At 37.1% G+C, this 22,867-nt stretch overlaps 1 protein-coding gene and 1 long non-coding RNA gene across 3 annotated transcripts in view; both read right to left on the bottom strand.

Moving 5' to 3' along the window:
* The window catches only part of PTPRN2 (protein tyrosine phosphatase receptor type N2), a 630,571-nt gene that overhangs the window by 570,285 nt on the left and 37,419 nt on the right, over nt 1-22,867 (bottom strand). The window lies entirely within an intron of this gene.
* Nucleotides 17,058-22,867, bottom strand: part of LOC135278681 (uncharacterized) — a 40,287-nt gene continuing 34,477 nt past the window's right edge. For both annotated transcript variants that reach the window (XR_010346150.1, XR_010346138.1), the window contains one exon: nt 17,058-21,105. This is a non-coding gene — a long non-coding RNA (uncharacterized LOC135278681). The remainder of the gene's footprint in view (nt 21,106-22,867) is intronic.

Here is a 22,867-nt window from a genome sequence, read left to right on the forward strand (position 1 = left end):
GATTTTATCAAGCCTTCAGAACCTGTGGTGGTTTATCAACAACTGCTTGGATAATAGTTAAGTGATGAAAGAACAGTAAATCAATGTGGTCAAGAATAATATTAAAGTGGCACATAATACTAACAGGGGTTCTTTCTCCCAAGAGGGAAAGTGAGAAAAATATTGTCAGCATAAAATATACTGAGCTTTGATCTTCTTTCTTCTCTCCACCTTTTATGAGTGTAATATGTTTTTGTAATACTGCAAACTCTTGAGAGAAGGCTTTTTTCCTTTCTTTTTTAATTATGTGCATGTACAGAGCTTCATACAAAGGAGCACTCATCCCTGGTGAAGAATCCAGGCTTTACTCTAATCCAAATTAACAGTCATAAAGATGACAAAAGAAATCCCTGCAGTGGTTAACTGCAGGATTGTGCAATCTTTTACATGAAAAGTTTCCAAAGTAAAGTAAGGAAGGATTTCCCATAAGTATTACCATATGGTGCTAACACTTCCTCATCTCAGATTTACCCCTTTTTCAATCATTTTTCATACACACTGATTTGTATATTGAAATATTACTCTAGCCAGAATAATTCACCACAGCATAGAGTTTTAATTCATTTAGGAAAAATTTCAGTACTAAACTTAGCCAAGACTTGCCCCTGAAGCCTCAATGACATTACAAAGCAGCACTTCAGTTACCTCCCTTATATCACTTACCCTTAAGCATGAATGGATTGGTGCATGAAATAGGCAACACAGTACAGACATGCTGTAGTGCTTATTATTACTATTATTACTATTATTTTTCACTATGTAAATCTGTACTTTGTCCTTTCTGCATTTAGAGAAAAAAATAGATCTTTTCCTTTGCATGTAAGTAGTCTGAGCATGTTCACCACTAAAGAAAGGAATTGCTTTGTGGTGAGAATACTATTAGCTTATCTGATTACTAATGCCATGATTGCAATGATGTAGGGCTTTTCTTCTGGGGAGCACTGAGAAAAGGTCACTACCAAGAATAATTGAAGATGTGAGCAGTAATAACAGGTCATGAAGAGAAGAGACACTGAAAGTCCATCACTAAGAAAGCTTTAGAACAGCATTTGCTCAGGACTCAGAAAGTGGCTCATTCACCATTTGATGAGCCATTTTGTCATTTTTTTCTCAGTAAACATTAAAAGAACTTGCATTATCTCTTCTGAAAAATTACAATTCTCTCACTGCTACGTTGTCTAACTCTGTTTCTTTAGCAAGATCACCATTCACTCAAAGGAAAACGGGGAGCACAGATATAATCTGCCAAAGAAGTAGCTCCAAAAATACTTAATTATACTGAACATTAACATGCTCTCTATTTATATTGTAAAAAAATGAGATGAATCCATTATTGTAGAATAATTAGAAGATAATTCTAAAACATTGCAAAATATTACCTCTTACAATCATAACTGAAATCTTTTACCTTTAATTGTGGCAGAAGGGGTCAAATGTGATTTACTCGAGTAACACATTTACTTGAGCAACAGCTCCAAACAAAATATTTTTGCCATTTTGGTGTCCATATTGGGGAAAAAAGTAGCATCTTTACAACCTAAAATGTAGGATTTGTCCCTTCAAAATTAAAAAAAATTTAATTGGAGTACTCATAAACTGTAGACATAATGTCATAAAGGTGAGAGCAGGCCTTCAGTAACTGCAGTTAAACACCTTCTGGTCACCAGTTGCTAAAATTGAATTAATTTCTGGGCAGGAACTGAAATCACCCAACGCCCACTGAAATCCCAACTGTAACTAAGCAGAACTTTCTTCTGTACCTGGCAGAGATTCTGAAGGCTGAACACCATTGAATCTAAATTCCTCTTCACTGTTTAAATACACCAGCAAGCAGGCTGAATTTTACCTCCCATTGCCTGTACAATATCCTTGCCCAAAAAATCTGTTGGCAGCAAAACCTTCTGGTACTATCCATAGCCAAAAGACATAACACTGAAGCTTACATCCAGCAAAGTGTGACATTACCAGCACTGCTTCCTCAATATCATTGCACACAAGCCAGCAAGCACTGCACTGCAGAGGCCTCTGTGATATTTATTCTGTGAAAGAACTGCTGCCATCATTATACCTATCAACCTCATTTTGCCCATCACTAACTGCCAGTCTATTCCAGCACACACTTGTTTTACAAAATTGCAGTACAGGAGTGAATTCTAAATCCTAATTATAACATAATTCTAGATGTCTTCCACAGTGAGGGTTAAGACAAGCTGGGTCAAAGAAGTAATGAACCATTAGCTAGAGGAAACAGGAACTCTGTCTGGGGGTTATGTGCTTTGGAAGATAACTCTTTCAGGTAAAATATTCAAAACACTTACATGGTAAAGAAACTTATGTCCTATTATCTGAAAGTACTCAGTCTTCAGGAGCTGGATTCAGTGACAGAGGAGTTTTTTTATAAAATGGTTCTTTAAAGTTGTGTCTTCTGTTTTGGGAAAGCTCCCATTATTTCCATAATCAAAGGAAGGAAAAGAGACATGTTTATCATTTCCCTCTAACAAGTGCCAACATTTTCTTTTCATTATTTGGCAGACATTCTTAATGAGTATCTTCTTGGTGCTTAAAAAAACATAACCAGAATTTACAGCAATTCTCATCCACTTATATTGCCTCTAAAACTAAGCAATTACCAAATATTTAGGGGTAATATTCCTCTCCTAACAATATCTTAAGCAGACTTCAAAGGCAGAAACCGCTTTTTGCAGAGGACCTCTCTGCTATTATTGGCTTTTATGTTCTGTTTTACTTAGAAGACAGTACAGCATCTTTCAGCCAATGATGCCTGTACCAAGAGCTGCAGTATGACCAAGTGCCTGTCACATAGGATCCCCTCTATTTTCCTTCCTCAGACTTTTCAAAAAATCCCTCTCCTTTTTGCTTCATCTCTACTTCACAGTTTATTTGAACTGGGTTACAATTTTTGGTTAAAATTACAAAGTAGACTTGGTGAAAACAACTTAGAAGGAAAAAAAGAAACACGTAACTCCGAGAAGTCTGAAGTGCAAGGGGCTAGTTCAGAGTCATTTATTGCAGGGAATTCTAATCTGCACAACAGCACCCATGGATGTGGGAGCTGCATTTACAGAAGACCTACAAAAAAGGAAGGCAGGACCCAAACACTGGTCTAAATCTGTCTATTTCTCTGTATCTATATGGAGGTCAGATAGATGTAGAAAACAGTAAAAATTGCTGTTTGGAAAAACAGCTTCATGCCTTTATCACACATTTCTGAATCACATTATAATGCTAATTTAGTGTTGAAATCACCTGTGTTCATCTAATGGAAGAGACACTATTATATACACTTGGTAATTTCTTTAATAAAGAGTTTAAACAGTCCAGAGTAATCCATATTAATTATTCATGTACTGGAGAAACATAATGAAAGTCAATGAAGAAAGGCATAGTCTCTCGGAGTTCTTGAGGGAAAAATAATAATATTAGGTAAAATCCAATGGACTGTGACATCAAGATTTATCTCTACAGTTTGCCCTGGGAATTTGAATTGCGAATGAAGCTGCAGCATCCTCTGGGATGGGACAGAGTTATGAGAAACGGGTCACACAAGGATATTGGTAGAACATCAGAATTTAGAGTTCTTACTAAGATGCCCAAAACTTTTCCCTTTCCACAGAGAAAAAATAAAATCATAAAAGTGTTTATCTACTAGGTATTTTTTTAAAAAGCTACCAAGAACTCAGCTGTCCCAATCAATACAAATTACCTCTTGACAAACAATCCATGTGCAGCACCTTGTGGCTTTGTTCAAGTCCTGTTGGGCTGCTGTGTTTGCAACCACCTACATGGGCATCACGATGACAAGGGACAGAATTAGGACAATGCTCTGCTATGCTGATAAAGAATTAAATCTATTCTGTATTGATTCACATCTCATTGCAGACAGATGTTTAAATTTATCACCGGGTAAAATGATCTGCTTCTACTTACTTTTGTGAAATTACACCTATTTGAAAGAACTGAGAGTGAATGGTCTTGATTTTGACCAGGAATTGAGCTCTAATTACTCCTGACTCACCCTGATGTTTCTGAGGCTGGCAGCAGAGCCAGCTGTCCTAGAATACATCCTGCTGTTGTGTCTATGAAGCAGCTCTGCCTACTCTGTGAGACCAGTGAGATGTTTTTTTTTTCCCTAGGCTAGTTGTTGGGAGGCAGCCACAATAATGACACACATCAGAGATGTAGTTAAGAAAAAGCCTAATGATTAAAGCAATTTGGGGAGGAAGCCAAGAAAATTAGAGATGATTTTGAAATATGACAAATAGTGTTCATGCTGAGTAGCACCAGAATTCATCTTCTGTTTCCTTCCTAAAAAGTACACAAAAGACTATTTTTCTCTGTCTGGAAAAAAAAAAGAAAATAAAAATATCATTAGAAGACTAAACCTCTCAGATTCTAGAAGTTCATTTGTTTCACTCCTTTAACCACCAAGGAGAAACTGCACTTGAGCAAATGCATTTATGAAGGAAAAAAAAAATCTGAAGGCTGGATGCTGTCAGGAGTTTATATAGGTGCTTTTCCCCATTAGGAGTGGACAAAAGCCTTTGCTACACTGTAGCCATAGAGACACCAGCTCTCATTAACTTTACCTCCAATGCCTGTTGATTTTGATGGAATTGAAGTATGTGAGCAGGGAATTAGGGCCCAAATGCCTATTTTTCTTTTCTCTGTTTAAGTCTTTTTGTCTTTGCTGTTTTTCCTTTATAAACTTTATTTCCATATTACAGATTTCTCTGTGCTCATTCCCTATCCTCTCCTGGATATTCTTTGCTACTGAGAGTTACCAGGTAGGAGGCACATAATGGAAAAGAGAAAGGAATGGGGATTTTCACATCACTATTCACCAATCAGGAACTTCCTCCCAGCTTCCTCCACTGCTCCACCAAGCTGCTCTGAGCTCCAGAGCTGGTTCTGTCTGCTGAATCCAGCCTCTCCCTAGTAACAATAATTAGCCTAGAGCATACACCAGGAAAAAAAAAAAAAAGAATGAGACCTATTAATTTGTAAAGAAATTACCAATATTTACTTCAGAGGGGCTTTTTTGTTTTGTTTTGTTCTGGTTTTCTTTTTTTCCCTGTATGGAAATATAAAGAATCAAGGGGGTTGAGGAAGCTTAGAAAATTGGAAACAGTAAAAGGTATAAACTCAGAAGAAAATACTGGAGGAAGAACAGAGGTAATAATGAAAACTTCACTGTGCAACAACTGAAGAAGAAAAATATATAAGAAAAGAGGAAATGGGAGAAAATGAGAGGGTCTGAGAAAGGAAGTGCAGGAGAATAATCTCCACAGAAATATCTGTAATGCATGATGTGTTAAAAGTGATAAAAAGTCCAAGGTGCAGAGATAAGCCAGTGGTAGAGATAAGAACAGCCCTGCATTTCCCTGCTAGCATCTTACACGGACTTTACAGGATCCTGTCTTGGGATTTCTGAGAATTTAGAAGGGACTCCAATTTCTTGGAGGCATCCTGAGAACAGAAGTTATTTTACAATAATCCCATTGATAGTTTTGCAAGTTGATTCCAAATATTCATTAATTAAAAAGACTTGATTTTACTTTTTCCTCCAAAAAATTCTTGATGTTAATATTTCATGAAGTTCCACACATGAGCCTTCAGTCTGCAGTTGACCAGCATTTGCATAATTCTCTGAGACATGATATTCAGCAAGGTTTAGAATCAGTCTGGCACCTCATATGGGAGCCCTCTTAAAAATTCTTAAATTATTCTAATGAACCAGTATTATTCAAAAAAATAACTTTTTTCCCTTCAGGATTTGAACTTCAGCCAAAACATTAAAACATAATGTTTAAAACTATACTTGGAGACTTTCTATTTGATGAATATATTACAAATCTAATTTTGTGTTGTTTCTGAATCCAATACTCTACAGAAAGCAAGGAACAATGTTTATGCAATGCTTTCTACATCAATGCAGTGTTTACAAAAATCCTAATTATAAGACCTTAAAAAAAACACAAATGAAAAAAAGTAGCAAATAAATCACCCTAAAAATCCAAAGCTTTTTGACCTTTATTCTCTATTCTACAACCTATATACCATGCAGCAGAAGTAAAAGCATAAGAATATTAAAATTATGGCCAGATGAGTACATTTTTTTTTTTAACATGCAACCTCATTTGAAGTATTCTTTCACACCAACATGGGACCTTGACAAGAAAGCCTGAAAGACCTGAAATTGTTTTATTAATAGTATGTCCAAAAAAAGCAAAATGTGATGTGTTATTACACACTACTCTATACAAGGAAACAATACCCAGCTACTTCTCTTCATTTATCTTTGTTACAAATAAAACTTAACTATCAGATTTATATCAGCCACTGGCCTGTTTTAAGAAGGTGGCTTCAGTTTCCTGCAGGCAGCTGGAGAGTATCAGGTCAAGGACCAGAACAAGAATCTCTGGATCTACAGTTCTCTTCCTTTTGTATAACTTCCTGGAACCTTTTTACAGAGGGTACATGGTGGAGGGAATGGTGCTCACAGAATATTTTTACAGCTAAGACATTTTGGCTATCAATTCAACTTGCCTTTGGCTATTCATGCGATGGCAGAACAACAAAATCAAAAAACCTTTTGTGCCATTTCTTGAGTAATTGCCACAACAATTTTTAGCAATTTTACATGACTAAAAATATTAAGTTAACATGTTTAATGAAAAAACAGTCCTCAAGTGACCCAGGTCTGCTGGAGTTTTACATCAGAGTAACCCAGTTCAGTTTAAAAAAAATATGAGGGCAGGGAGCAACTGTGAGGAAGGGGAGAGAGCTGCTCATGGCTGACAGTATGTGGACATGTTTGTATCCTCCCCACCTCTCAGAAAATCCTCACTTTCCTTACACTCAGCAGCTCTGCCCATTGACATCTGATGATGTAAAAACACACAATTTATGTCATTCTGGGTTAAAGGTAGAACACGTATAAAAGATAATTACTGCTCAGTTAGTGCTGGTTTTAGTTGTAATACTTTAATTCTATAATGGATATGAAAGTGTCCACAAGCTTTCAAATGGTACTGGAGACTTTTATCATTCCAGATCTTCCAAGCCTTTACCTGAACTATTGCTAAAAGTAATTGTCTAAGGATGCAATTCCCTTGTTGTCATTTTTTGACAACACTGTGACTTTATTCTAACCCATTCTCTATCTCAACTACACCTGCCTAAGCCCAGACCCTACAGTTGTCAAAAAGGTCCTTAGGGGCAGGACAGTGACATTAGGACATGGATTACCCCACCAACCCCTACTTTCCCAGATGTGTGAACACCTTAATTGCTACTACTGATAGTCTAGTGTAGAATTACAGAATGCCACAGCCAACCTCAGAAAAGATTATCCAGTCTTTTTCCTCTTAAAATCCACATAGCTTACTTCACAACATTTGCATTCCCAGGTGGATAACTGATTCTTTACACTGAAGAAGTTATAAAGAAACATTTAAAAAAGCAACTGAAATATGTCACACAGAAAAACTTACGAGTTCATTACTTCACAGAAGCTTTTTTAATATAATTTTACTAAAATATCCTAAGAGATTTAGGGTGACTCACAATTGCCTAAAAATATGGAAGCTATTTTCCTGCTGCGTTCTTTTTTTCCTTTATGATGAAGAGAAGCTAAAAGTACTTTGCTTTTGTTTCTTGTTATTTTTTTGTGCTTGGTTTCTCCCTCCCCTTTCTGCGAGAATAATAAAGTACATTATGTTTTCACTTGCAAAGCTCCTGAGTGTGCAGCGCCTGCCCCAGCGGGAGGCACAGCACACAAAAGCACGAACCACACAGCTGCAATTACACATCAAAGAGGATTGCTAATCTCACTAACTGCTGCACCTCTGTTCTCCCACCTTCAGTCAGTACCAAACACTCTGCAAAACTCAGTATCAGAGTTTGTCTTTGCAAACTACAGGTCTATAAATCTGTATTATACCTGCATGGATACAAATACATTAAGCATGTCTATAAGATATATGTATTAAAAACATGTTCATGATTATTGCTATTACTGCTATTATTGCAATAAAATGGGGTTAGAATTTGTTGTCAAAACCTTTTCTTCTACTGCCATCTGAGAAACCACAGACTGAGATACCCACACAGCACTGAGAGATTCCAGCAGGAGTTTCAGTCCTTTCTGGAGTGTCAGAGACATAGGCAGAATACCCACAGCACCTGAAACAACTCCAGGTTCCCTTTGTCAGGCAACTGAACCCAAACTTCTCTTCTAAAATAATCTAAGTGAGCCATACCATAAAATTTCTTTTTCAACTTGTCTTGCAGGTTTCTCATAGTGATCTTACAGTTACCTGAGACGAGACCTCTCCACTGTGTTCCTTAAGATGTCAGAAAACCAAAAGTCAGCCTCTTCAAAACTGATAATTTTGTCAAGACTCAATCATTTGAATACTTTTGAAAAATACAGATTCGGGCAATGCAAGGGCTCAAGAGGAAGGAAGAACAAAGAGGCCCTGGACATGGTACTGAACTGCTTCAGGAGGTTTCAAGGTTTGCTGAATGTCTCTGCCCGACACCAGTTCTGTGGGCATTGTAACCTTGGCTCATCTGCTCCTCTGTGCCTCATTTTCCAGTGTTGCAGGTGGTCATATTTCCACAATATAGAGTGGAACAGTCACCAAGGGAGTATCCTGTTCCTGGTATAGGCACTGACAGGCCTTCACTGATTATTGAAATAAGAGGTTTTGTTCCTAAATGTTCAGGACAGGAACAGGAATTAAAGCAGTCTGGGAAAATGCTTCTGTTACATTACAGAAGAGATGCTGTTCCTCAGATAAATTAGGAATATAAAAGTGAATTAACCTTTCTTTCTACTTGAAAAAGGAGAAATATGCTTCCCCTTCCCTATATTTTACTCTAGTCACACAGAATGCCTTCTGTTATTAAATGAGCAACTCTGTGAATCAGAAATAATTCCAAGCTGGAAAGCACACAGTTTATCCTGGAAGTGTGATGGTAGAGATGGGGGCCTAGGACAAGAGAGAGTAGCCCCACATGGGCTTTTAAAGGAGAAGGCATAAAACAGCTAAATAACTTTGTATTATATTTTTAGGATCCATTCCTAAAAATATTTGACATTATCTGCATATTGTTGGATATTTTTCCAAAAAAAAAAAAAATTAAATCCAACATTTGAAGATTTTCCATGGAGACCTAAGGCTCAGAAATGTAGTCACCATGCCAGGTCACTGGCACATATTGAAAGACAAGTTGGTGTGATAGAAACAAAACTAAGGGGTTTATTTTTAAATACAAGCATTTCATAATGAAAATTCAGCAAGACAGTTTCAGCCTAAAAATCATCCTGGGTGCAGAAAATAATGGTTACAAATAATCATTGCGCACATGAAAAAATCCAGAACATTCCTCAGAGGTTTACCTCTAGCCTAGGCATTTGAGTTTTGTTTTGGTTTTTTGGGGGTTTTTTTGTTGGTTTTTTTTTGTTATGTGTGATATCTATACCTAAACAGTATTTAAAGACAATTTAGAAAAATTTTAAAATGACACATCAGGAAATAAGTAAGATTCTTGATTCCAGAAATAATCATCTGCCACGTGAAAATGATCATCTGTGGGAGTAAGGTGATGATTTAGAAACCTCAGCTTGAGGGTTTTTCTTCTTTCACCTCAATGAGAAGGTAGAATCTCATTCTGTACTTATGCAGTCAATATTAGAACCAAAATTATTTTAGTAGTGTTCACTCTACCTATGCTGGCCTCTTAAAGAATAGGAGAACAAGGAAATTAACATTTCAATCTTCCCTGAATCACTACTTAGTCATTGTAAAATCATGGGGTAATAAACCAGTCTGTGGAGAAGACTCTCATCAAGCACACACACAAACACACAAACACACATACACACAACAGGAAAAGTAATTAAACTGCAAAATTCAAGCAGGACAGCACCCACCACCCTCAGATCAGGATGGATGGCTTCATAATTGTGTATGATAAGGCTCTGATGTTCAATACTTCTCCCATCTATAATGTTGTTTTAACTGTACACAGAGCAATGAAATTCAGCCACCTTAAAATTAATAGCAAACTTCTACTTGTTGCAACTGGCACCAAGAATGTTATTTTGCAGATTTATACTGCTGATCAAAACATGAAATTTCCTTGTTGGCTACACTGAATAGGTATGAACAACAGTCAGCATATTTTTAGACCATCATCTATGCTGGTAGCAACCAGGCTGAAAAAAATGACAAAGATCTATGCTGGTAGCAATCAGGCTTAAAAAATTACAAAGATCTCATTCATAGAAAAATTCCAGACATTTCTCCTTTCAAATTATAAACTTGGATATCACTTATTGAATTATTCATTCTGCAGTTTCTGTGTAACACAGAAAGCAGGCATGAAACTGGGGACTCTAGTTATCTAAAGCCATCTTAGTTCAGAAGGTTAATTTTCATTTCGACAAGTGAGAGATTCATTCTCTATTTCTGTGCCCCACTGCATCTGAATCCCTGAATGATCCCTACAGAAAAAGTGTAAAGGAGAAAAACTGTAAGGCTATTTCAAGTCTATTTCAAGTACTGTAGGAGTTTGACAGTATTTCATTTTTCAGCATATGCTAAAACACCGTGGGATGACTTTTAGCTTCTGCAGCTTCATGCAGATAAATATGGCTAGATAGGATCTGGATGTTTCCTGCAGTCAGAGAGATGTAAGCACAGCACCAGCAGGTTCCTTTCTGCAGCGAGGTCCTAATAGAGAACAGCCATTCAGGAGCCCTCCATACCCAGTCACAGCAGCTGGAATCCAAGCACAAAGAAACAGAGACCACATCCAAGCTCATTTGCCCTGTTCACAAAGAAAGGCTATGCAGGAGCTGAATTATACTTTACTACACCAGCCTAGTTCACTTGGGGCCAATACCTCAAACACTGGTGGATGACTAATTTATGATGACTAACTGAAGAGGTCTCATTTTTTAAAGAAATGGTTCAAAGCTAGAAGAAATAATGAGAAAGAGAAAAAAAAAAGAATAAACTCCTATTATGTGACCCAGTTCAAGCTTAACTCTGTATATGCTATTCCTGCACAGTGAACTTTTTGGTCCCATTTTATTTCCTTTTCTTTTGGTCTGTTGGAGGCAATGCTGTCAACCATTTCCAGCTGAGACCTTTTCAATTCTGATACTCCAAGGGCTCTTTTATATCTCCTCAGCTCAGTAGAAGGAAACAGAGCAACAGAAGATAAAATGTTTTTCTTCCCCTTTTATGTCTGTTGCCATTCAGTCAACTGAGGTGGCACTGATGGCACAATAAAACCACCACCATGAAACTTAACGGGTCCCACAGTAATGTGCAAATTTTATGAACATCAGGCTGGACATTTGCAACAGGGGAATTCTGTCTGGACCTGGATTCTGGCTATGAAAGAGGCTATCAACAGATGTTCAGGGAGAGCATCAGAAAACTGTTCCAGTGAGAGGCAAGACAGTGCTTAAAAACCTAGAGTTAGAGACTGTGTCTGGACTGTGGTGTCTGAAAAGCTTCAATTCACCTCCAGGGCTCATTTATTCCTTTGGTTTCCACAAGACTCTTCAAAGCCCTAGTGACATGCAGGTAAATAAATATTATCTGCATTTAACAGGCAGAAGAAAATGTGTTATAGAATGTGTGCCAGATGTTGTGGAAACTAAGCAATTAACAGTCCTAGCAGCAGTCCATGTGCCACTTGTGTATCTCATTTTGCCTTAAAGATCTTACAGTCTAGACAGATGGCATAAAATACTCCAACAAAACAGAAAAGTGTCTAGCCTGACACTTGGAAAAGTTTTTGGTTTTGGTTGGTTTTTTTTGTTCGTTTCTTTGTTTTAATACAAGACTACTGACTGCTTTTTCTTCTGCTTTAGTGCATTAGGCCTTCTGGTTCCCAATATCTGATACAACCCTATTAGATCAAAATGCTTACCTGTTCTTCTCTTACTTTCTCAGTACATTCCCTTTCCACCATAAAATAGTCAGATGATTTTTTAAGCCATGAGCAGAAGATGCACTGTTTTACAGACCAGAAAGCATGGCCATCTTCACTACAGTCCAATTGCTTCATCAGTAAAGTGAATATATTATTTTCTTATACTTCAGTCATAAATAAGTTCTAAGGTATAAAAGAGCCAAATACTAGAATTTTGGCTAGGCTGGAAATCAGGTTTCAGTGTATTTATCTTTCTAACTTTGAACAGCAATTTTTACTTTCAGATAATTCAAAAGCAGACTTCTGGGATCTAAATGCCAAGGAGATTTAGGTAGGCTAGGGTATTTTGTGCTCAAATGAGGAAAGTAATGCAAACATGTATAGTTATAGCCAACCAGTAGCATTTTTCATGCTTATGATATTTTTTTACTTTATGCACAAACAACATTTTCAAGTTGAGTATGTAAAAAAAAATCACAAAGTTTTACTTTTCTTTGAATGATTGTAAAATTTCTGGCTTTTCCTTTCCAGTGGGCAAACATATCATACTTCTAATTTAAGCATATCAAAGAACTTGCCAATTCAGTTTTTCCAAGCAGATGAATCTTCTTGGAAGAACAAAACTTTTAGTTTAAGCTCTAGAGATGAAACTTTTGGAAATGTATCAGCAAGTGGTAAAAGACATCAAGAACACACCTTTTATACTCCCCAAATAATCTGTGTCATCAGCTCTCCCATAAAAGTGCTCACTATTCTTCTGCATTGCTTCTCAAGTTTAGGTGAGTAGAATCTTTTCAATACACCTGAGGATTAATTAATACTGCCAGTATAACTTGTAATGTTTATAACATAAAGCATAACTTGTAGTGTTATAATTGTGCACTACAGGTTTCTCACTCTGTGGAAAGATAATTTATTCTTGATAAATTTATCCTTGATATTTATCTTTGATAAAAGAGCACAAAGCACCCAACTGTAGCAGTACTGATGAAAAATGTCAAGGGGTATGAGAGTTGCCTGAAGTTGCTTGTATTCAGCTTTCCATGTGACAATAACAACCATAATTAAACTTCATTACAAGAATAATTACAACTTACATACAGATTGAGGAAAAAAAAAGTATCTGAAGTTGTATTTCCAACTAAGCAATAAAATAATAACTGGCATCTTCATTACACCTATGATTTCTATATGGATTTCAGAATTTCAAATTCAAGCAAAACCTATTATATACAGTTAAACAAGGACACAAGACTCCCACTTTGAAAAGGGATAAAAGATATTTGTCACATGTTCTTCACAAGACTCTCAACAGCCTCCCTCAGCAGAAGCCTCTCATCCACGGCAAAAAAAATAACTGTGGATAACATTTAAACTGATTAACATGCTTGTGCCTTCTGTTTTGCTCAAAAGAAGTTTCCATTCTGCAGAGGATGACTTAAAAAAATTATATATCAGTTCCTTCATTTTGTGAGCAGTCATGGCCATTCTGTCACCTGATTAGAATCACATTTGAGAACCCTGGATAAAAGGCAGAACATTTTATTATCAGCAAACGTCTCCTACTTGAACTCCATCTATTTTTAGCCACTTGTGCTATTAATCAGCAGCATGGATCCCCACCAGGGTAACAAGCCCAAGCTCCTGACACTGGCCAAACAAGAAATGGAACAGAAAGCACAGCATGAGCAAACTGAAGGTGACAGCCATAGCACAGGAAACAAAACAGACCATGAGAACCCTGCTCTACGGAACAAGCAGGACTCAAACCCTTCACGTTTACCTTCCCTGAAATAACTGAGCACAAGGGACCAGAAGCAAAACAGAAAAGTTTGTAAAAGTAAAAATCAGCCAATCCAAAAAGAGTAGTCTGGAGGAGTGCTAAATCAAAGCAGGAGTATTATTCACTGCTTTGGGAGAAAGGATAAGCACCCAGGAATTTGAAACCAGGAATCAAATTGCCCATCTGTAAGAAGCCTGAGTACTACAGCAGATTTTTAAAGTTTTTAAGAAACCCTTAAAAAGTTACTTTGCTTTTATTTCTTAGTGAATGAAAAAAAATATTCAAAACTCATTTTACTCTCAGGTGAAAAGCTTCATTGAAGATCTTGTCTCCATCTTGCAGCTCTCTTACCTCCAGACTTTCCTGCATGCTGGATGCATTTCATGGCACACATCATCTGTGCAAACTGAGATAAACACACAACGGGAAAATGGAAGATTTTTACCTGAACTCTTATTTCTAGTAATTCTTTTCTTCATTAATATAAAACTAAAATGCAAGAAATTTTGTACTGGTATTGCTTGCACCTTATAATTTTCCTCATGAACTTCTAAAATAAAAATTAAAGGAGATTTTCATTGCCTTGTACAGTTTGCTCCTAACCAGTCCACACAGTCAATATACTGCTTGAATGAAACAAAGCCACATGCTAAGAATAGCAGAAATAGAACACTGAGATGATAAATAATACACATAGTACGAGTGAAAGTCAGGAAGAGTCCTACCATAGGCTTAAACTGAATTTACACTATAGATTTCCCAGTCATCCTGACATGAAAGGATACTTCTGAAAGAAAAAATTGCAGTGTAAACTTCTTTATAAGCAACATGTTTAAAGCTCATCTTGATTCAATTAATTCACATAATTTTCTAGTGTGGAAGAAACTAGATACCAGAGATTCAACTACTTTCTCATGACAAGAGGAAAAATTACTCTATAAATAAATAAAGAGATAAGTTCTCTGCTCTGCCAGAGAAAGAAATGCTTAATGAATCCAAGGCTATTTAAAATATTTACACCCTAAGTAAAACTTCACCAGTCACCGTAGCAAGTTCTTAAATTACCAGGTGGCAATGAGTCTGGCTGCACACATCTTTTCCTCTAGAAAAAAAAAAGTATAGAGGGGCATGTTTGCCATGTGTCATTTAATACCACCATCATAATTTGTTAGGAATGTGTTTATGGGTTCTTTGTGTACTGGTATTCTGATAAATTCCCCCAACCTGTGCACTTTGTTAGCATGTAGTTGTACTGTTCCCAAATCCCAGCTGGGCAGCAATATCTACATTTGATTATAACAGTTTTTATCCATAAGAAGGAAGGTCAATGTGTCATCTGAGAGAGATAACAGGGTATCCAAGACTGAGAGGCCTCCTGGGTCCATGGCTGCTGCATTACTGAGCACCAGCCTGGGAAAGCCAGAGAGGCAAATTGCACTGAATTATCAGCAGTGCAGGTAACTGCAATAGCTTCAGTTCTCCTACTGTTCTCACAACCTGGCTGAAGTCAGCACTGGACCAAAGACCAGATGGCTAATCCCAAAGCCAGAAAAGATGAAGGAAATATTGTGAAAAACATGGCATAATTTCCATTAATGTGTAGATATTCCAATACAGAGAAGGACACAGTAACAGTGATCCCCTTCCTATTATGTCTCAGAGAATATATGTATTAATTATACATTACTATTCGTGTAAATTTAATTTCCAGGTATTTATTAAATCAGACTTCTAAAAGCTAGAGTGGTAGATGTGACCATATATAATCTTAAATAGGCTTTTGTCACTGAAGAGACATCGAGAGAGAGAGATGTGGGAAAATGGGTTTAAAGTACATAATTAAAAAACTATCCCAATGTATGAGTCAAAGGGAGCAATTTAAAAAGAGGCATTTTCCATCCTTAAGTGCTAAAGGTTGCCATGAAAGATTTGGTCCATATGACAAAGGAGGCTAATGTTGTTCTGTGCTACATTTGAGGAGTGTTTCAAAGCAGTGATTTAAGGGGTGATCCTTCCCCTCTGCTCAGCACTGGTGAGAGCACACCTGGACTGCTGCACATGGACAGAGCCCAAGGAAGGGCCACGAGGATGATTCAGGGACTGGAAAACCTCTCCTGTGAGGAAAACTGAGACAGCTGAGATTGATACTCCTCGAAGAAGAAGGTTTGGGGGAGATCTTATGCATAAATATCTGAATGGAGAGTGTAAGGATGGAGCCAGGCTCTTCTCAATGGTGCCCAGTGACAGACCAGAGGCAAAGGGGACAAACTGAAACACAGGAGGCTCCCCCTGAACATCAGGAAACACCTTCACCATAAGGACAGCAGCAGCAGCACAGGTGGTCCAGAGAGACTGGGGCATCTCCTCTGTCAGGGGTACTCAAAAGCCAACTGGACACAATCCTGGGCTTGAGGCCCTGCCTGAGCCTCTGGGTTGGACATGAGAACCTCTAGAGCTCCCTGCCAACCTCAACCATACTGTGAAGAAAAGGCTAAGTCAGCAGTTAAGCTGAACTTAAAGAACATCACTTTACTTCTGAGTGCCCACACAGTGTGGGTGTTTAACAAATGTGGCACAACAAATCCTCTTTAAATTCACACTTTTAATAATTCAGGTTATCTTGTTTATGTAGGCACATGCAGAAAAATCCCTAAACAGCGATATTTTCATATTTGGAGGATGTGCTTTCTTTCCTTTCTTTTTTTTTAAAGGAAAAGAAATCAAATTATCTGCAACTGCTGCAGATCCTGTGCACCAGCAGCTGAAGAGGCCTTTCCTACTTAATCTATTGGACTATACCCTTTGCTAAGAGCAGTAGAAGATTGAGAGCCTGGCACTGCTTCAAGCTGACCTTGAGCTGGGAATTAATTTTTAAGAGTCCCTTCTTTCCTCTCATTGTTCTTTAATAAATTTTAAGCTCTACTTCTTCAAGGATTGTTATTGCAAAGCTGGTAAGCAGTTACACTAGGATGGTTCATTGTGTTATTCCATATTGGAGATAAAAGTGCAAAGAACATTTCCTGAACAAAACATCAGTGCAAAAGTTTAATTAGATTTCTAATTACATCAGAATAATTATTCCACCAACTGGGGGACCAGAGCAGTTCTGTACTTTCATTCTAAAAATACCAAATGCATGCATTCCTTAAAAACAGCTTCTACCTGAAGCTCTAAGTTACAAGAATTTAACTAAAGCAAAATTAAAGCCGTGTGCCAGCTAGTGCAAGAGATCATCAGCAAAGACATTAACCAGGTAAATGATGCAACAAAAATAAAACAAAATCACAACAAATACTCCTTATTTGCTAATCTATTTTATTAAAATGGGTATACATGTCAGTAAAAGACCTTCATTATTTATAAATGGAAACATAACTTTCCAAACGAAAGCAATTCTTCAGCTTTTCTTTATATCAATTAATATAAATATTCCTAACTTACTTTCAATAATGAGAAGGCAGATGTACATAACTAAAAGCCTGTCACTATTTCAGTTTTAAGACTGCTCAAGGAGAAGGGACATCACACTTAGGGGGATTCCAAGTTGTCAGCAGTGCCTTTTTTCACAGCTAGGTCCTTGCCAAGTCATTTAAAGGCAAGCTTGCTATTTTGCACATCACTAACACCCACCCATCCTTCACATTTCCCTCCTCTACTGCCCTTTTGTATTATACATCAAAGCACAGACCTCTTAAGTAGCATGATGGGGGGGAAAAAAAGAGACACTAATGTTACTTACATTCCATCACACTGTTACTCCTTGCTTTTACTTGTCATTCCCTTTGAATCCCCTATTGATGTGACACATTGGGACGTGGATGTACTACAGATGCAGCATGATTCATCAGGAGTACATGGCTCCACTTGCAGCACTAAGATGTTTTTAGGAGGTACCGAGTTCATTGACTCCATGTTTCTCACTGGGAGACCATTTTAACAATTGCTTCCTTGGCTTTCTCAGGCCACTTTCCCTGCATCCCTGCTCTGCAGTCAAGGATTGTGCTCTTAAAGAGCTGTGGGCAGAGGGCTGAAGTAATGCATGCTGGATTGTCCCCTCGTTCTGCCTTCAAATGCCCTGAGCTGGAAGGGACACACAAGAATCACAGAAATCCAGTCCTGGCCCCATGAATCACACTGTGTGCCTGACAGCATTGTCCAAACATCTGAAACCAACACTCTAGGTGGGAGAAACCAGAGCAACCTAACCAGGATAACACAGCACCAAGAGATAAAAGGACAAAGGGCAAAATAAAATAATTCTAATAGTTTGAGACAATAATAATATGTAATCTAATATTTTAAAAACACACTGGTGGCAGAGAATGTTTCAGAGCTGGTGGAAACTGTGACTAGGTCTGACGATCTCCGGAACTCCTGACACCTGACAAGTTAATAGAGTCATTTGTGCCCCTTTACCAGCTCCAGCTACTTTCATTTTCTAAGAAAAAATACCTGTCCTGGATCAAATCTTTCTATGACACAAGAATATAATTCTCCTTGATGATGAGTAGCCTTGAGGAGCTTTTACTGTGGCTCTGTCTCAGGAAAAAAGAGGATACAATTATCTGTAGAGATAGAGAGAAGGAAAAAAAAACACTGGAAAATAACAACTTCCTGAGCATTTAATGTCATAGAGTGGCATGGTCACAGCCCTGACTGTTCATTCCTGAAGAGTCAACACATTCCTGCCTCTTTTACCTCTGGCTGGTTTTAGGTGGGTTTAGTTCTCCCAGCCTGAAGAGGACAGGGCAGCACAAGGGCAGCACAGGAGCAGAACTAATTGCCAGATCAGAAGGCAGATCCATCAGGCAGCTTTTCCAGCATCAGGGGAACTTTGTGCTACCCTAAAGTGTGCATGAAACTGCACTGGTAATACTTGTGTTGCCAGAACTGAAGAGTACTATTTTGTTCTGCAGTCCATTTCCTATAAAACCTTGGAATTCCACAGAATGAATATTCAGGTGTACTTGAATGCAGGTTGTGGCCAAACTAAAACTGAAGCCAGCTGTATTCCTTGCAAATTACTCTCTCCACTGAAAGCCCTGTGCCTTCCTGCTGCTTTGCATTTCATTACTCTCTGTAGTTTTGTCAAGTTTGCTACTGCATATAAAAAATATAGACTTTCATGTTAAAGGAAACATACATAGACTCTGTAATGTTATATGAATTTTACTGTTTCAAATAACTAAGGACAAATCTGGCTTCCAGTTTCTTTAAAAAGTTTGTCTAACACTCCCTGCCAACCCCTCAAACAGTAACTTGTCGAAAGTTTCACAATTGAAAACTTTTTGAGAGATAAAAATCTTTTAAGCTACACTTACACAGGTAAAAAATCACAGCTATCAAAGGAGGATTTGGGACAAAGCAGAAGATGGAGAAAGACTTCTTACAAGGCCATGAAGTGACAAGACAAGGAGGAATTATTTCAAACTGAAAGGGCAGGTTTAGGTTGGATATTAGAAAGAAATTCAGTACTGTGGGGATGGTGAGAAACAGGATCAGGCTGCCCAGAGGAGCTGTGGATGCCCCATCCCTGAAGTGTTCAAGGTCAGGCTGGATGAGACTTTGAGCAACCTGGAAAAGTTAAAGATGTTTCTCCCCATGGCAGGGGTGTTGGAACTATATGATCCTTAAGGTCCCCTCCAATACAAACCATTCCACAATTCTAGCACAATAATTAGTGCAGCCAACTCATCAAATGTAATTGCCAGCAATGAAATACAACATAACATAAAATAACACAGTATCAGTTTCCAACAATAAGCTTCCACTGCTCACAATTATGGAAGAAATCTGTAAAATGTGATTTAGATTGCATTGCAAGATTGATCCTGACTTAGGAAGCATCTCATAGTATTTCCAATTTTTGAAATACTGAGTCTATAATATTTGCAGTCGTATTTAAATATTTTAAGATGTTATCTCATTTTACTTATGTTTTTATTAGAATGAAATTTCTAAATTGCTAACCTATCAGAGCATGTCTATCCTATTTCTGTTTGAAATTTATGATTAGAAATTATTTCACTAAAAAGTAGGTTACAATGTAAAGAATGAATGGCATTCTAAAACATTAAAACTAAAAGTTGTATGAACAATGGGAAAAGTAACTGGACATTGAATAACTACAGCAACATAAAAAGAATTCAATATTAGCAGGACAAGTGTTGAATGAAATGGAATGACATAATTAATTACAGCCTAGGCCTTAGTTTTTACTAAAATGCTAAATCAAATTTTAAAATGGCCCCATAGTTTCTGTCAAAATTAAACACTACTCCAATTTTAGAAACCTAAGCAAACAAGTGAGAGTGGCAGTACTAGCACATTTATAAACCTCAAAAATTCCAGGGTGCATACAGAAGAAATTACTTTTTGTTCCCTCTGTTTCACCTCAGTACAAGTCTGGAGCAGTTTGCTTTAAAAGCTGTTCAGTAACCAAATGTGACAGTCCCAAACTGCAAGATGAATGATAGCTGCTTCCTGCAGGAGGTCAGCGGTTTAACTCATCCCTGTATTTCCAGTAAATTTAACAACTAAATATCACACATCCACAGGACACATTTAAAGGAAAGAGAAACATGTCACCTGATTTGAGATATAGCCAAACAGAGGACAGAGATGGCTTAAAGCTGTGGTTCTGAGAGATACTAAATAGCACTGTGTCATAATACCTTTAGTAAGTGATGATACAAGACACAGAAAGTATGTTCAGAGAATGAAGAATACATTTTTCTCCTGGGATGCTTGTAAATATTTAAAGTTGGGGGAAAAGACATAGTAATTTATTGGTGATTGTCAGAGGAACAGAGGAAGAAATTTTCTCACCAGTAAATCACTGCTCTTTCTGCCAAGAAGTAATCAGTTATTCCACACTACTACATCTCAGCTGCTCTTACTTGTCACTGTGATGTATCTGCCCTTTGAAAAAAAGTTTCTAAATACAAAATTTATAATACTTTGTAATTAGTGCAGTTTATTCCTTAAGCTCTCATGCAGAGTTACTATTGTTGCTCAATGGAAAAAAATATAATTGGCCAAGTTCAATCCCAACATACTTCATGCAGAATGCAAATCAAAGCAGTCACTGGCCCTGTGATGATGAAAGGGAACGGTGCAAACCACAAAACTGAATCCTTTGGGATGGAACAGGTAAGGAGGACTGAGAGCATCTGGTATCCTGAGCTTCATCCAGAGCTCAAAATGAGAGGTGAGAAATCCCAGATGACCTCACTTCAGAAGCAACTGGTATATGTCATCTCAGTTAAAACCTCTGTTTTCAAAGCTGGCAGCTCTGCTCCAGGCTATATGCAAAAATGAAAAAAAAAAAGAATTAAACCTAACATACAATCATGAAAAGACAAGTAAAATATCCTGGCAAAGCAATCAAAAAGAAAGAATTTACATTTTTGGTCTAAAACTTTTCTAGATATTTTTACATTTTTAAATAGGAAAATAAAATTATAATTGAGTTTCATTTAAGATTAATGAAAATTTATTATTCATATGAATAAATCTAATCATAAGCATGACAAACAAAAGAATTATCATCTTCAAAGGAAAATTCCCCTTCAAGATGACAACATTTCTTTACAATAAAAACCCCAGGTTTTTTAATTTTAAACTTTTGACAGAGCTATATTCCAACTCACTTCCATTCAAAAGCCTCACAGATTATAAAAGCCTTTTTTTTACATCCACCATTTTGTCTGCACCAAGCTTTTCCAGCCTACATCAATTAATATAAATCTACTCAAATAACACACACCTACTGTTTCCTACTTTTTTGCAGTTATCAGCAAATTTGGAGATTTAGAACCACACTAGTTCAGGGCAGAGCATCATCTCATTAACTTATAATTTAATTTTTCTAAGTATGTCCCATTCATTGCTCTTTAGTTACCGTTAATATCTATGTGTAATCTCATGAAAAACTGATCTTTTGTTATTACTATAATACAGCAATTAAAAAAAACCTCATAGAATAACATGCTCAATTTGTATAAATGGTCTTTAAAAGTCTTCCTAGTGTTGAAATGAGTTTAAATTTTCCACTTGTCTTGATGCCTATGAAATTGGATTTGGGTAAAACTGCCCTCCAAACTCAGGCAGTTAATCAATGTCCTCTGCCCCACAGCACTACTTATTTTAGAGCTGATTTACTTAAACATTATAAACAAGATAATAAAGAAGCTTCAATGCAGGAGTTTTCAAGGGAATCACATCTGTTTCCTATTGATTTAGAAAACCTTTGTTACTCTTAATTTTCTTCCCTTCAGAAAAAGTAGAATTACAAAATAGTCTCAATGTCCAAAAGGTAGAATTACCACTATTACAATTTCATTATTGTGAAAAATTGTTTTTATTAACATGCTTCTTATGAAGTTTATTTGCCATTAGTGCAAATTAAGATTAGAATAACAAAATTTAGGATGTAAATGGTATTTGCCAAGAACAGAAACTCACCTCTCCTTTTTGAATTATTACTAGGGAACAAGAAAAATTATGCTGCTAGGTTCTAATAAAACACGTTATGGACAAAGAAGTAAATCCGGAAAAAACAGTGAAAGGATTGAGGTTGTTATCTAGCTGGAAGAGGGAGTGTGTAAAACAGAAGGATTAAAAATTCCTAAGTAGCATGGAAAACATAAACATGAACAGCTAAGTTCACCGTCCTGTCAACACACAAGAACAGTTTTTTAAATGACTCATAAAATTCTAGAAATCAACAAGCAAGACTCAGATATAATTTTTGACTTAGAACTTTCTGCACTGAAAATTTCTGGAGGCTGGAAAAGCAAACTAGAGAAATGTGAATACGTGCTTGTCCTATTCTTTTGTACTCTTTTAGGTAAATGCTATAGGCCACCAATGCTACAGGAAAATGCTAAATGCAAGAGAGAATGAATGGGTTGTGTGGGTTCTGCTCTTATCAGGTTCACTGGTAAGCACTGATGTTCCACAGTTAAAAATAGGACCAAGGTTAAACCAAAGAAATATAAACCAAAAATAGCTATGGGAGTTCCATGGGATATTCAACTCAAGTTCTATTTCTACAGAGCACAT

Source organism: Passer domesticus, chromosome 1 (genome assembly GCF_036417665.1).
Source record: "Passer domesticus isolate bPasDom1 chromosome 1, bPasDom1.hap1, whole genome shotgun sequence".
Lineage (NCBI taxonomy): Eukaryota > Metazoa > Chordata > Aves > Passeriformes > Passeridae > Passer > Passer domesticus.